This window comes from Benincasa hispida, chromosome 12 (genome assembly GCF_027475165.1).
Source record: "Benincasa hispida cultivar pf3 chromosome 12, pf3_genome.v1.1, whole genome shotgun sequence".
Classification (NCBI taxonomy): Eukaryota; Viridiplantae; Streptophyta; class Magnoliopsida; order Cucurbitales; family Cucurbitaceae; genus Benincasa; species Benincasa hispida.
In genome coordinates this window covers 63,242,538-63,257,881 of record NC_143489.1, presented here as the reverse complement: position 1 = coordinate 63,257,881, position 15,344 = coordinate 63,242,538, and the positions used below count along the sequence as shown (strand labels likewise).

General features: G+C 33.8%; 1 long non-coding RNA gene across 2 annotated transcripts; it reads right to left on the bottom strand.

The window, feature by feature from the left end:
- Nucleotides 1–408: 408 nt before the first annotated feature.
- On the bottom strand, nucleotides 409–11,082 carry LOC120068333 (uncharacterized). Of its 2 annotated transcripts, XR_016524978.1 has the most exons (4): nucleotides 10,640–11,082; nucleotides 10,472–10,528; nucleotides 1,314–1,403; nucleotides 409–887 (listed from the first exon to the last, which is right to left on the bottom strand). It is a non-coding gene; the product is annotated as an uncharacterized LOC120068333 (long non-coding RNA). The 2 variants fall into 2 exon arrangements; XR_005479168.2 differs by lacking the exon at nucleotides 409–887 and having other exon boundaries at nucleotides 1,123–1,403.
- Nucleotides 11,083–15,344: the final 4,262 nt, after the last annotated feature.

Genomic DNA, 15,344 nt, shown 5'->3' with positions numbered 1-15,344 from the left:
TATAACAATTATAAATTACCTAAGGATATGTCATGCTTCGTGCATTTTCATTTCATTACTAACTATATATAATAATTATATAATAATGTAATGAAATAATTAATAACATTCATCCATACATACTCAAAACTATATACTATAACATTTATAATATAAATGATGCATGGCAATGTTATTAATGCATACAAACATATTATATAATACTTATATTATATGATGCATGAGCATGCTATATTAATTAAACCATACAATTGTATATATTATGACACTTATAATATAAATAATGCATGAAATTAAATGCATAACCTATGGTAGGATTTTTACTATATGACATATATTATGACATATAATAATAAATATAAATCATATATCAAATGCATAATTAAAAAAATAATTATTGGACCGAGATTGGATACCTTAACAATTAATTAAATTAATATAACACTTATATTAATTTAGTTAAAAAATTAATTATTACAAAATAATAGTCAACCGGTTCGAAACAAGTGAATCGGGCCTTGAACCCCTCGAACCAAATCACCTACCAATGATCTCTCAGCAGTGATCTCTTAGCAACCATCTCTTAGAAAATGCTGAAAGATCTCTTAGCAAACATTGGGAGATCTCTTAGCAGACGCTAAGAGATCTCTCGGCAAATGCTACACGATCTCTTAGTAAAAGCTACGTGATCTGTTAGTAATTGCTACATAATCTCTTGGCAAACGCTATGCGATCTTTTAGCAAATGCTATGTGATCTCTCAGCAAACCTTGGGCAATCTCTCAGCAAATGCTACATTATCTCTCAGTAACGCTATGCGATCTCTTAGCAAACACCAAGTGATGTTTTCCTCATCGTAAGGTTGCTTTGTTTTTCCTTCGAAACGCACTGGGAACAGCACGAGCGACTCAAACATTTAAATAACAGACTCGATCGCAAACAATAATGCCCAAACCATGGGCCCTTACAAACGAATTTGTAAATTGAAAGCAATAAATCTAAACAGTCTAATCCCAAAAACATCCAATAATCATACCATTCACATTCACAAACATTCATCACATGAACATATATAGAATTCTACCCACCGATTCTGTAAAATTAAAATTTGGAACAATAAAAATTAGGGATCAAAACCTGGCTCTTATACCAATTGAAGGAACCTTTGGAGGTCCTTGAGCGAAAGCGTGGAGATTTATCCAAAATTTATTTCCACAAAATCAAAATTACAGAGTACAAATGTTATGCATAATCATAAATTTACAACATGCAAATAAAAAGGAAATAAGAGAATTAGGGTGAGAGAAAACTTACCTTTGAAGAACCCTTCTTCACATATTTCCTTTCTCTGGATCTGTCACGAACAAACTCAATCCAAATGGTCACCATCACGAAAAGAGCCTTCTGTATTCTCTAATGGAATGAGAATCACTAAGGAGTTGTGGGATCTTAGGTTTTTAGAAAAGAGGAAGTGATTGAGAGGAAAAACTGTTTTTACAGAGAAAAACTTCTATCTCTTTTTGGAATTTTGTAAGTCTATTGAGCAATACCTCCACACAAGCACTAAAATAGAGAGAAATAAGGGGAAGGGAGTTACAACTCCCTCCTAAAACCATTTTCAAAATAAATTAAAATAATTTAACATATAAAAATACGATAATTACCCTATCATTTAATATATATTAAACTATAAGTTATATCTAATATAATACATAACCTATAGTTTAATATTGTATCAAATACAATATAACCTATAATTTTCATTCTCTCAACAATGCATGATATTTAATATAAATCCTATTTATATTAAACTTAATTATATGAATCCAATTCACATAATTAATATTTGAATCAAATTCAAATATTTATTTCCTCTCTAATAATGTATCAAATACATTATAGTAATTATATCATATATAATTAAGTAGAATTAATTATATCACATATAATTAATTCCCTCAATTAATTTGAACAATTCAAATTAATCTAAAATTGATTCTCACTTAATCTCTGTTGACCTACAGAGGGGACCTCATGGACCTGTAGATTGAAGCTCCAATGATACTTGAATAATTAATTATACTCTTTAATTAAATTATTCAACACTCAATAACTATCGAGCACTCCACTAAAGACCGACAGCTCCACTCTTCATATTACAGATATATTTCTATATCCATTGGATATAACCAGTCAACAGTGGGATGACCCTTCACAAATTGTTCGTAAGTGCAACTGGGTCAAAATTGTCGTTTTGCCTATGTAGTTACATATAACTTCTTAAGTACCACTGATCCCTCTAATGAATAATAGATCATAGTCCAACTATGATTAGACTCCTCTCGGGTCAGGAGAACGTTTTATCTTTTAATGTTATTGTTCTTAATTTATATTGATTGGCCATCAATGAATGTTAGATTAAATGTTCAATGCCATGAATCTTAATTTGATATCACGATGTTAGTTATCATTTAAGGTTGCATGAGAAAGAATTGTTCTCGTAAGATAATAATTTGGACTTTAGTTTCTAGATTTAGGTAAATTGTTTTGCATAATTCATATTTAAACTAAATATCATCTAATAAAATTTGTAATGAAATCAACATCCTAAAACGCTCTTTTATTTTGAAATTTGCAGTCAGTTTTTCTTGTTATTTTGTTTTCTCACTTTAAATAAAAAATCACCCAATTTTATTTTTCCAATTCCTTAGGTAAAATTGATACGATTCTAAATAGATAAGTAGCAACTATTTATTGATCCCTAAGGATGATACTCAATCTTTCACGTCACTTTAAAATATTATAACTTGACCGCGTACACTTGCATGTTTCACATCAAGTTTTTGGCATCGTTGCCGGGGTATTGTTTGTGTGTATCACTAATACAGCCTGAAATGTTTAGGAGGCATATGAAAGATGGGTCAAGGCAAACGAAAAGGCCCAAGCGTATATTTTGACAAGCTTATCTGAGGTCTTAGCCAAGAAGCACAAAACCATGGTCACAGCTCGTGAGATCATGGATTCCTTGAAGGAAATGTTTGGACAACCATCCATCCAACTCCGACACGACACTCTTAAATTCATCTTTAATGCCCATGTAAAAGAGGGGACATCTGTTCGAGAACATGTTCTGAACATGATGGTCCACTTTAATATAGTTGAGATGAATGAGTCTGTTATCGATGAAGCCAGTCAAGTTAGCTTCATCCTGGGACTCTAGCTGAGAGTGTCCTCTAGTTCCATAATAATGTTGACATAAACAAGCTAGACTACAACCGATTACCCTTCTTAATGAGCTACAAACTTATCAGTCATTGATGAAAGTCAAAGAGCAGAAGGGAAAGGCAAATATTTTCACTTCCAAAAAGAAGTTCCACAAAGGTTTGACCTCTGGAATGAGTTTTGTACCTTTTTCTTCTGGCACCAAAAAGTGGAAGAAGAAGAAGGGAGGTTAGGGGAAAGCTAACCCTGTTGCAGTCCAGAGGGGCAGAAAAGCCAAGGTTGCCAAGGGAATCTGTTGCCATTGCAACTAGAAGGGACATTGGAAGAGGAATTGTCTTAAGTATCTGATGGAGAAGAGGAAAACCAAACAAGTTAAATATGATTTTCTAGTATTGGAAACTTGCTTAGTAGAGAAGATGATTAAACCTAGATAATTGAATCAGGCACCACTAATCATGTTTGTTTTTCTTTTAAGGGAATTAGTTCATAGCAGCAGCTCAGGACTGGTGTGATGACTATGCGTGATTCCAGATATGAGACGAAACCTTATTTATGTTACAGCTTTGCTCGAACAATCTTATTCTATCAATTTTCTTATGAATGAAGCGTTTGTTTATAAGAATGTGTATATATTTGTCTAGCAAACCTAGAAAGTAATCTTTGTGTGCCAAGGTCGTTAGCATCTGGGGCCCTCTTTAATACTTAAATGTTCGAAACTGCAGTAACTCAAAATAAAAGATAAAAAGTATCTCCTAAAGAAAATGCCCAACTTTGGCACCTAAGATTAGGTCACATAAATCTCAATAGGATTGAGAGGTTTGTTAAAAATGGACTACTAAGTGAGTTAGAAGAAAAAATTTTACCAGTGTGTGAGTCATGCCTTGAAGAAAAAATGACTAAAAGACCTTTTACTGGAAAAAGTCATAGAGCCAAAGAACCCTTGGAATTTGTACTTTTGGACCTTTGTCGTTCTATGAATGTTGAGCCAAGAGGAGGATTTAAATATTTCGTCTCTTTTATAAATGATTATTCTAAGTATGAGTATGCTTACCTAATGTAACACAAGTCTGAAGCTTTTGAAAAGTTCAAGAAGTACAAGATTGAAGTTGAGAATACATTAGGTAAAACAATCAAGACACTTCGAACTAATCGAGGTGAAGAGTATATGGATTTAAAATTCCATGACTATTTGATAGAACATGGAATTGTATCCCAATTCTCAGCACCTAGTACACCTCGCTCATTTCCTTATTTCGTTTTAGGGTTAGGGAGTATAGACTGCGGCTTATATTTTAAACTGTACTCCATCCAATAGTTTTTATGAAACTCCTTTGGAATTATGGAATAGTCAAGTTTATGTCATTTCAGAATTTGAGGTTGCCTAGCATATCTGCTTGAGGCTAATCCTAAGAAATCTGAACCTCATTCAAACCTATGCCTATTTGTAGGCTACCTCAAAGGAACAAGAGGTGGTTACATCTACGATCCTCAAGATAATGCTTGGAGTTATTGAAACCAAAGAGACTGGATTTCATGTGAACAAGTTGAAGGCTTTAATGGAAAAAACCATTTTTCCATTTGGTGTTTTTATCTTTTTCAATTTTGGATTTAAAATTCAATTTGATTTCAAAAATCAAAATATTATTAATTTTACAAAATTAGTTCCGTAAATTAATTTTTCTAATAAAATTAACAAATAATTATTTAAATAATTTAAATAATTCTAAATAATTTAATATCAAATATTAAATTAATTTTTACACAAATCCACCACATATATTTAAATCATATTTAAATATTAATTCTCTTATTCCGTTTAATTCTTAAAATTAAACATGTATTTATATCTCATATAATTACTGATTCCCTTAATTCTAATTTGAACTTTTCAAATTAACTTATCACGCTATTCTAAAGCTAATCCATTTACGAGCTAATAGAGGGACCTCGCGGATCGATAGATCATGGGCTCCCAATGTGAAATTAATTGGCTAAACTCATTACACAAAATTAACCCCCATTCGTTAACTAATGGGTCACTCCACTAAAGTCCATAGTTGTACTCCCCTCACTATAGATATATTATGTGCACATGATTTAACCATAATTAGTAATTCGGCCCTTCACAAGTTGTTCGTAATAACGGTTGGGTCAAATATCTGTTTTACCCCCGAGATTATATCTTGCTTCTCAAGTTCCTACTGATCCTCTAATGAACAACTGGTTTGTGATCCAATTACTAAACCAAAACTCTCTCAGCCCAGTGAGAGGGTAGGGCTCCTTATTCAAGACCTGAATTCATTACTTGAGAGAACAAACTTTCTCCTATCCCTAAATCGGGTAGGCATGAATTCCATCTTGCATCATATGTCTCCAGCTATCTATTAGGTCTTACCTTTGAAATGGGTGGCTTATTGAGCCGGTGCTGTTGAGCCAACCTTCACTTATGCAAATCTAAGGATGATTTAAGTAAAATAGTTAGCTCAGAGTTAAGATCGAGTTGTTTAGGTCATTTAAGTAAAATAGTCAGTCTTATACAGTAAACAGCGTTATAAAGTAAGAGTGACTTATTTCTTGGTTCGATCTTATGCAAACTCATTGCATAGGATGCCCACACTCCTCATGTCATAACATGTATGAATTAGGATCACTTCGTTTGTAGCACTTTACAACTCTTTGTAATAACTACAGAGTAGGACGCATCCTATAGTGTTACTAGAATAAGGCACCAACCTTATTCATATATTATAGATCATTTTAACTATTTACTCGAACCTGGTCCACTTTTATGTCTCCACATAAAGTTTAAGTACTCATATAATAGTCTTGGGTCTTAGTTTATTGGATTTAGACTTTTATGTATATAATTTATAAAATCAATAATAACTTTATTGACTATAGAAAATGTTTATCTTTTTACAAACTGCGAATTTTAGGACATAAAATCCAACAATACTCCCACTTAGACTAAAGCTCCAATGGATCAATATATAAAAATATATACAATGTTGAGCTTACATGGAGAGAACAAAACGTTCAAATATAATAAACTAGGCATTTTAATACCCATAAATTCTCCCACTTGCCCTAGTGATGAAAATCTCGTAGACCTAGTCCTACTAGGTGACCCTCAAATATTTTAGCCGAGAGGGCCTTTGCAAATGGATCAACTAAGTTGTCTTGTGAAGCTATCTGTGTGACAATTACGTCTCTTCTATGTACAATCTCCCTGATGAGATGGTACTTCCACTCGATATGCTTTCCTCTTTTATGGCTTCTGATTCCTTTGAATTTGCAACTGCTTCACTGTTGTCACAATAAAGAGTGACAGGCAGCTGCATATTAAGAACTACTTCCAGGTCAGTCAAGAACTTTCTAAGGCATACTACTTCTTTTGCTTATTCACTTGTAGCTACATACTCAGCTTCCATCGTGGAGTTAGCAATACAACTCTGTTTGATGTTTCTCCATACAACTACTCCTCCATTTAGAGTGAATACTGACCCCGAAGTTGATTTCCTAGAATCAATATTGATTTGGAAGTCTGAATCGGTGTATCCAGTAAAGATCAGATCTTTAGCACCATACACAAGCATATAATCTCTCATTCTTCGAAGATACTTGAGAATGTTCTTAACAGCAATCCAATGATCATATCCAGAATTGGACTGAAATCTGCTGACTATTCCTACAGTATAGCATATATCGAGATGAGTTCACAATATTGCATACATTAAACTCCCTACTGCTGATGCACATGGAATTTGATTCATATCCTCAGCCTCTTAAGGTGTCTTAGGACTTTGTTCCTTAGACAGGTGAATTCCATGTCTGAAAGGTAACAATCCTTTCTTGGAATTTTGCATTTGATACCTAGACAACATCTTGTCTATATAAGATGCTTGAGATAATGCTAATGTTTTGTTCTTGCGATTCCGAACTATTTGGATCCCAAGAACATATTGTGCTTCTCCCAAATCTTTCATTTGAAATTGCAAAACCAGCCATCTCTTAACGTCAGCTAGAAATTCTACTTCATTCCCTATAAGTAGAATATCATCAACATACAACACCAGAAAAGCGAAAATTTTCTTAACCATTTTCTTGTATACACAGGGTTTGTCAACATTTTGTTCAAAGCCATAAGATTTAATTGCAGTGTCAAATCTCATATTCTAGGATCTAGATGCTTGTTTCAACTCATAAATGCATCGATTAAGTTTGCAAACCTTTTACTCTTGATCCTGTTGAATAAACTCTTCTAGTTGAGACATATAAATACTCTCTTCAAGATAGCCATTCAGAAAAGTTTTCTTGACATCCATTTTCCATATTTCATAATCATAAAATATGGCTATAGATAAGAGTATCCTAATTGACTTTATCATGGCAACTAGAGAGAAAGTTTCATCATAGTCTACTCCCTTTCTTTAGGTAAACCCTTTTGCCACAAGTCTTGCTTTGTAGATTTGTACCTTACCAGCTTAGTCTTGTTTTCTCTTGTAGATCCATTTTCAACCGATGGATTTTACCTCTTCAGGTTAAGCTACAAGATCCCAGACAGAATTGAAATACATAGATTCCATTTCAAAGTTCATAGCTTTAATCCATTGGTCTTTATCCACATCATTCATTGCTTGGCTGAAAAACAATGGATCTTTTACGCCATCATCTGGTATGATGACTTGAGCTTCAGTCAAACCCATGTACCAGTCAGGCTGTTGCACAACCCTCCCACTACGACGAGGCATTCTCAACTCTTGAGAAGGATGTGAAGTGCCTGTTTAATCAACAACTCTTGTTGATGGACCTGCTCTATCGACAACTCTTGTTGATGGACCTGCTCTATCAACAACTCTTGTTGATACATTTGTCATTTTTCTAGACATTTCCTCTATTACTAGCTTACTGCGAGGTTGATGATTTTTCATATGGTCTTCCTCTAGGAAGGTTGCATTTGTCGATACAAATACCTTGTCTTCCTAAGGATCGTAAAAGAAACCACCTTTCGTTTCTTTTGGGTAGCCTACAAATAGGCATACTTTTAAACGACATTCCAACATTTTAGGATTTTGCACCAATACATGTGTTGGGAAACCCCAAATTTTGAAGTGACGAAAATTTACTTTACGTCCTCTCCAGAGCTCGTAAGGCATTTTAGAAACACTTTTCGAAGGAACTATATACAAAATATATACTGCAGTTTCAAGTGCATATCCCCAAAAAGAATTTGGTAACTGAGCATAACTCATCATGGAACAAACCATGTCCAACAAAATTCTGTTTCTCCTTTCTGCACACCGTTTTGCTGAGGTGTGCCAGGGACTGTGAGTTGAGACTAGATTCCATGTGCTATCAAATATTTCTGGAACTCTAAGTCCATATACTCACCACCTCGATCTAATCGAAGTGTTTTAATCTTTTTACCTAATTAGTTTTCAATCTCAACCTTATACTCTTTGAACTTTTCAAATGTTTCAAACTTTTGGTGCATTAGGTAAATATGCCCATACCTAGAATAATCATCTATAAAGCTGATGAAATATTCATACCCTCCTCTAGCTCTAACATTTAGAGGGCCACAAAGGTCTGAGTGTATCAGTTCTAAGGATTCTTTGGCTCTTAAACCTTTTCCAGAAAAAGATCTTTTTGTCATTTTACCCTCGAGACAAGATTCACAAGGTGGTAATGAACTATCTTCTAACTTATTTAGATGACCATTCTTAACCATTCTCCCAATCCTCTTGAGATTTATGTGACTCAGTCTCAAGTGCTAAATATAGGAATTTGGAGAAATTTTCCTTTTCTTATGAGTCTCGACAGTTTTAAACATCTCTATGTTCAATACGGCTTTAACCTTAGTCAATTTTAACATATACAAGTTATTTTCTAATTTTGCAGAACAAATTTGTTTACTTCTAGTATTGATGAACACTTCATCATTTTCGAAATAAACTTTATAACTATGTTCTAGCAAACAAGAGATAGATATTAGATTCCTTTTCATAGAAGGAATGTAATACACATTTTTTAAATAAACGTACTTATCTCCTATAAATAACTTCATATCTCCCACTGCTTTAGCTGAAACAACCTCCCCGGTCCCTACCTTAAAGATTATTTCACCCTCTATCAACTGTCTCCAGGAACTTGTTTCCTATGAGAGAGTAAAAACATGATTAGCGACACCTGAATCAATTATCTAGGTTTTATCGTTTTCCACTAAACACGCTTCGATAACAAGTAAATCATATTTATCTTGTTGTTCGAATTTTGCATTTTCAACCTGAATCAACCTATGGTGAATCCCGGAGGAAACACAACCCCTGGTAAATCTCGAAGGAAACACAACCCCTGGTGAATCCCGAAGGAAACACAACCCCTGGTGAATCCCAAAGGAAACACAACCCCTTGTGAATCCCAAAGGAAACACAATCTCTGGTGAATCCCAAAGGAAACACAACCTCTGGTGAATCCCAAAGGAAACACAACCTCTGGTGAATCCCAAAGGAAACACAATCTCTGGTGAATCCTGAAGGAAACACAATCTCTAGTGGGCATCTAACTAATCAGTAAAGACATTATCACATTCTCAACATCACAAGTATCACAACATGGTTCTATAACATACATATACGCCTCAACATCATGACTCTACAACATACATATATGCCTCAATATCCTCATATCAAATACAACCTTATGGAATCAAGTATCATATCATGCTAGCATGCAAGTATCTACGTGCACAAATAAATCTTTTAGATCCTCATACAAGAACATACATCGGTCATACTATACTATCTGTCTATCATGCTATCATTCTGTCATAATATTCATCTACCATGCTAGCATATATCTAGTGTCTGGCTCGTGGGCAGTTCCAGTAATAAGATTACTTCCCTCTAATCACAACTCTAGAAACTAGCAAGCTCAACCTCTTCCTTGCCCAACGAAACCTTGAATCAAACCAAAGTAACAAACAAGCAAATACGAAATTTCAATCTCTAAGCACAGTTTCAAAATCACCAATCCTAAACCAAAAGCTTCTCAACAACTTACCGAAAACCCACAGGTTCAAACTTAAATCACTCAAAACAAAGACACCAGGAAACCTCAAGATCCAAACCTAACACCCAAACATCATGGCAAATTATTTTAGGCCGCAGTCCATGGTTCAGTCAAACATAAATCGAGTAATTCATAAACATACAACATGCTTAACAACCCATATGAGTTTAGAGCCTTACCCTTCACCAAGATTCGTCGACTACACCTTTAATTGGCTAGACGACAACTTCAATAACCTAAAATTTTGCCATAACATCCAAAATATGACGAGTACCAACAAATCAAGTCCAAACTCTAGTGACTGTTCAAAATCCTCAAGAAATCCAATCAAAATAACTTACACTTACCCTTAATCCAAGATTCCGACAAAGACAAAACGGACCCGATGCGGCAGGGACAACGGCGACCGGTAGTGGTGCGGCTGGGGCGGCGGATGCGCAGCTGGATCTGGTGAGATGAAGCAGATCTGGTCAGTGGAAGCAGAACCCGCGATTGACGGATCTAACGCCCGGCTGACAGACGAGACGACGCCCTCGACTGGGCGATGCAGCAGTGAACGGAGGACGGTGGCTTGGGCTAGCACTCACGAACGGAAATGCAAGAAGGCGTGGCTTCAGTTGGAAGTCGTAGCATCGCTCGGCTCGTTCACACGTGAAGGTCGGTGCGGCTTCAACAACGACTGGATGTGAGTGGGACGAGCGGTTGACAGCGCCAAACTCTAGGGTTGGACGATGCAGAAAGTTGAGGGGGGCATGCGTGAGGAAGAAGAAGAAAATGGATTTTGTTTTATAAAAAAATAATAATAATAATAATAACTTAAAAGGAAATAGAATAAAATTATATTTTATTCTTTTCCTTATTTTATTTTATTTTATTAACTTCCTTTCCTTTCTAAAATGAAATTAATTTCTGCCATTAATTCTCAAATTGAATAATTTTCAACATCAATAATTAAATTTCCGCAATTACACTTAAAGTCCAAAATTTCAAAAATTCCCTCATATAATAAAAATTACTAAAATTACATTAATAATAAAAAAAATCGGGGTGTTACACAAGAAGTTGAGAAAATGAGACAGATCCCCTATACATCGCATGTTGGCAACCTAATGTATGCAATGTTATGTACTCAGACATTTGCTATGTAGTAGGGATAGTCAGTAGATATCAGTTTAATCCAGAATTAGAGGACTTGACAGCAATTAAAACCATCCAGAAGTATCTTAGGAGAACGAGGAACTACATGTTTGTGTATGGATCTAAGGATTTAATCCTTAAAGGATACACTGACTCTGATTTTCAAACTCATAGGGATTCTTGGAACTCCACTTCAGGATCAATGTTCACTCTTAATGGAAGAGTTGTAGTCTAGAGGAGTACTAAGTAAGGTTGCATAGCTGACTCTACCATTGAGACAAAATATGTAGCAACTTGTAAAGCTACCAAGAAGGTTGTATGGCTTAGGAAATTTTTTACTGATCTAAAAGTTGTTCCAGATATGTCAAAGCCTATCACCCTTATTGTGATAATAGTGGTATTTTGGCGAGTTTTAGGGAGCCTAGAGCCACAAGCGTGGAAAACACATAGAGTGCAAGTATCATTTTATACGATAGATTGTGCATCAAGGAGACATGATCGTCATGAAGATCACTTCGAAGCACAATATTGCTTATCCATTTACAAAGGCTCTTACGGAAAAGTGTTTGAGGATTACCTGGATATTTTGGGTCTACGAGACATGTCTCATCTAGTTTAAGGTAAGTGGGAGATTTTACTAGGCGCATAATGTATGCCCTAGTTTCTTTTTTTTTTTTTTTTTTTGTGTGTGTGTGTGTGTACTGTACCTTGTAATTTTACTTTGTATTCGTATACTCCACTAGCTTTAGGACAAGTGGGAGATTTTTGGGGTTAATGTCCTAAATCTCGTGGTCTTCTATTTTGTAATTGTACTTGTACAAACTTATTATTTATATAATAAAATAAGTTGTATTTCATTTTACATTTAGTTGCATTAACCAAAAAAAACCAATAAACTAAAATCCAAGGTTATCAAATGTAATTTAAACATGTATGTGGAGACATATAGGTGGATCATGTTTAAGTGATAACCTGAGCGGTCTGTAGTAGATAGATATGGTTGGGTACCTTATCTTGGTGACCAGACTCGCTTTGTAATTGTTACAATTGTTGTAGAGTGCTACAAACGATCTGATCCTAATCATTCATGTGGAGACAAGTGAATGGGGGTATCCTATATAAAGAGTTCATAGAAAACAGACCAAAAAAGGAATAGTCTTCTTTATAACACCGTTGCTAGAAGAGACTTACATTTCAACAAGATGACCATAGATGACTTGACTTGAATCCTAAGTAAGTTGTGAAATCCTACCTATGAAGGCGAGTCTTTGATTTGTATGGGTGAGAGTGGTCAAATTTGTCGATCAATATACTATTTTGAGGATTTGTCTGATTGAGGAGCTGGAAGCACAACTACACAAGAAGAAATTTACTTCTTCCCTATTTTTAAGGTAAGTAGATAGATTTCTCCCTTAAAGGTTGATTTCGGGGCTTGAACAATGTGGCGTCACACCCTCTCCTGGCTCAAGAGGGGTTCGGTTATAATTGGACAATAACTATTTGTTCATTAAAGGAATCAGTGGTACGTAAGGAGTTAGATGAGCGGTAAAACGATAATTTTGACCCAATTATACTTATGAGCATTTTGTGAAGAACCAACACATTGTTGATTGGTTATATCCAATGGACATAGAAATATATCTATAGTACAAATAGTGTAGTTGTCAGTCTTTAGTAGAGTGACTGACAGTTAATAAGGGTTGATTAATTTAATTAAAGAGTTTAATTAATTAATCAAGTATCATTGGAGCTATAATCTATAGGTCCATAAGGTCCCTTTTCTAGCTCAATAAGAATTAATGAAAATCAAATTAATTTTAGATTAATTTGAATTGTTCAAATTAATTAAAGGGAATTAATTCTATAAGATATAATGTATATAATGTATATGATACATTATAATATAAAGTTTTAATGAGAAAAATAAATATTTTAATTGATTCAAATATTATTTATATGAATATGATTCATATAAAAAACTATAGGTTAAAATTAATATGAATATGATTAATATTAATACTATAGGTTATATGAGAGAATAATACACCATAACTTATATTTTGATATAACATACAATTTAATACTATATATATATAATTCAAAATTTTGAGTTTTGAGTTTTCTTTTAAATTAAGAAAAGAGGAGGGAGTAACTCCCTCAACCCATTTAACCTCTCATACGTGGTAACACATAGATATAACTAACATTTTCATCAGTTTTCAGCCATTTTGATCTCTGTGAATTTCTCTAAACCTATCTCAAAGAATTATTCTCCCTTCACCAAAATTAAGAAATAGAAGTGCACACTGCTCTATTAATTCTCATCCTTGAGAATAACAAAGAAGATTTGTGGTGGTGTTCATTTTGGATAAGTGTTGCTCGTGCTATAGAGTTCTGTTCGAGTTTGAGAGATCGAGAGAACTAGTAGACTATTCGTGTTGTTGGAGTGGAAACGTGAAGATATTGATTCTTCAAGGGTTAGTCTCTCGGTCCTTTCTCCTCTCTATAAATCACAATATAAATACATGCTTAACTAATTTTAGTTTATCTTGGTTTACGTCACTCTAAATGTTGTGTTCTGTAAAATGAAATCAGGACACAACAACAGTCAATTGCTTCCGCTTTGGGGTATTCTAAACTTTTCAACAAGAGAAAAGATTAAAAAAATAATCATATTTATTAGAGTCAAACAAACAACGTTGACCATAACACAATTAAAGTCATGCTATATCACTTGTATAAAGGTTGTTCTTTAAATAAAGTTTATTGATTGATTGATATACCAAATATAATGTAAATCAGTTGACTGATATACCAAAATATAAAGTATATAAGATACACCTACTGATACATAAATGGGGTAAAATTGTAAAAATGAAAAAACTGGGAATTCGATTTATATTTTTTTAATATATTGACACTTTTAGAAAACTATTGCTATATTTGCAAATACCTTTTTGCTCACATTACAATTTCCCAAAAAAAGAAGCATGTTTTTTCTTAAATTGTTTCATAAGCACTTGTTTTTGCTAATTTTTTTTAAACGTCAATATTCTTCTAATAAGTCCAGATATTAGAAAAAAATTCAAAATGCAGAACTGATTAAACACATCTTTGGGTTAAGGTATTTACATGAACATAGTTGAGAGCAAGATCTTGTCGTGGGTTCCAAATAATATTTATAATTATCTGTCTATGCAACCAATATTACTGAATAATATCAGTAACAAGACTGGGCCGATCTATAGAAAATACAAATATTAGTTTCGAAAAGTCAATTCTTTAGTTAAAGTGACAAATTGGGTGGGGGAGAGGTTGGTGTGATTGAAAAGCAAGTATGGAAAAATAAAATACGAAAGGTAAAGTGCAAGAAAAGTAAAAGCAGTCTATCCTAGATTTTAGTCATTTAGATATATCCTCGAGTGTGTATTTGATCATCGAACACATGCAAATATACTTCTATTATTGCCTATGCTTAGCCAACACACTTAGTAATACTAGATGAAAGTTTAAAACACATAATCAATCAATACATTTAGATGTAATGCATCCTAAACAAATTAATCAACCACACTAAGTTCTATGGATTAAGCCAAGATGCGTAATAGGCAGGTAATTCCTCACAAGTCAAATAATACGATATTCAGCTAAGTTAAATTTAAAAAATACTAATTGAATGGACGTCAAACAATTTCACAAATTTAACTTAACTTTGCTATCATGTGATTAAGAATCTCAACGATTATGAATTAAGACTTAACCTATAGTAATAGATCATGCAACTTTGACTAGTTTGTCTGACAATCTCAAAGAAACAATAATCATAAATATAATGCAAGTTGAGTATCCAAAAACAATATCGAAATATTCAAAATTTGGAACAAGTCTCACAAGTTTACAATTGGAAAACTCTAA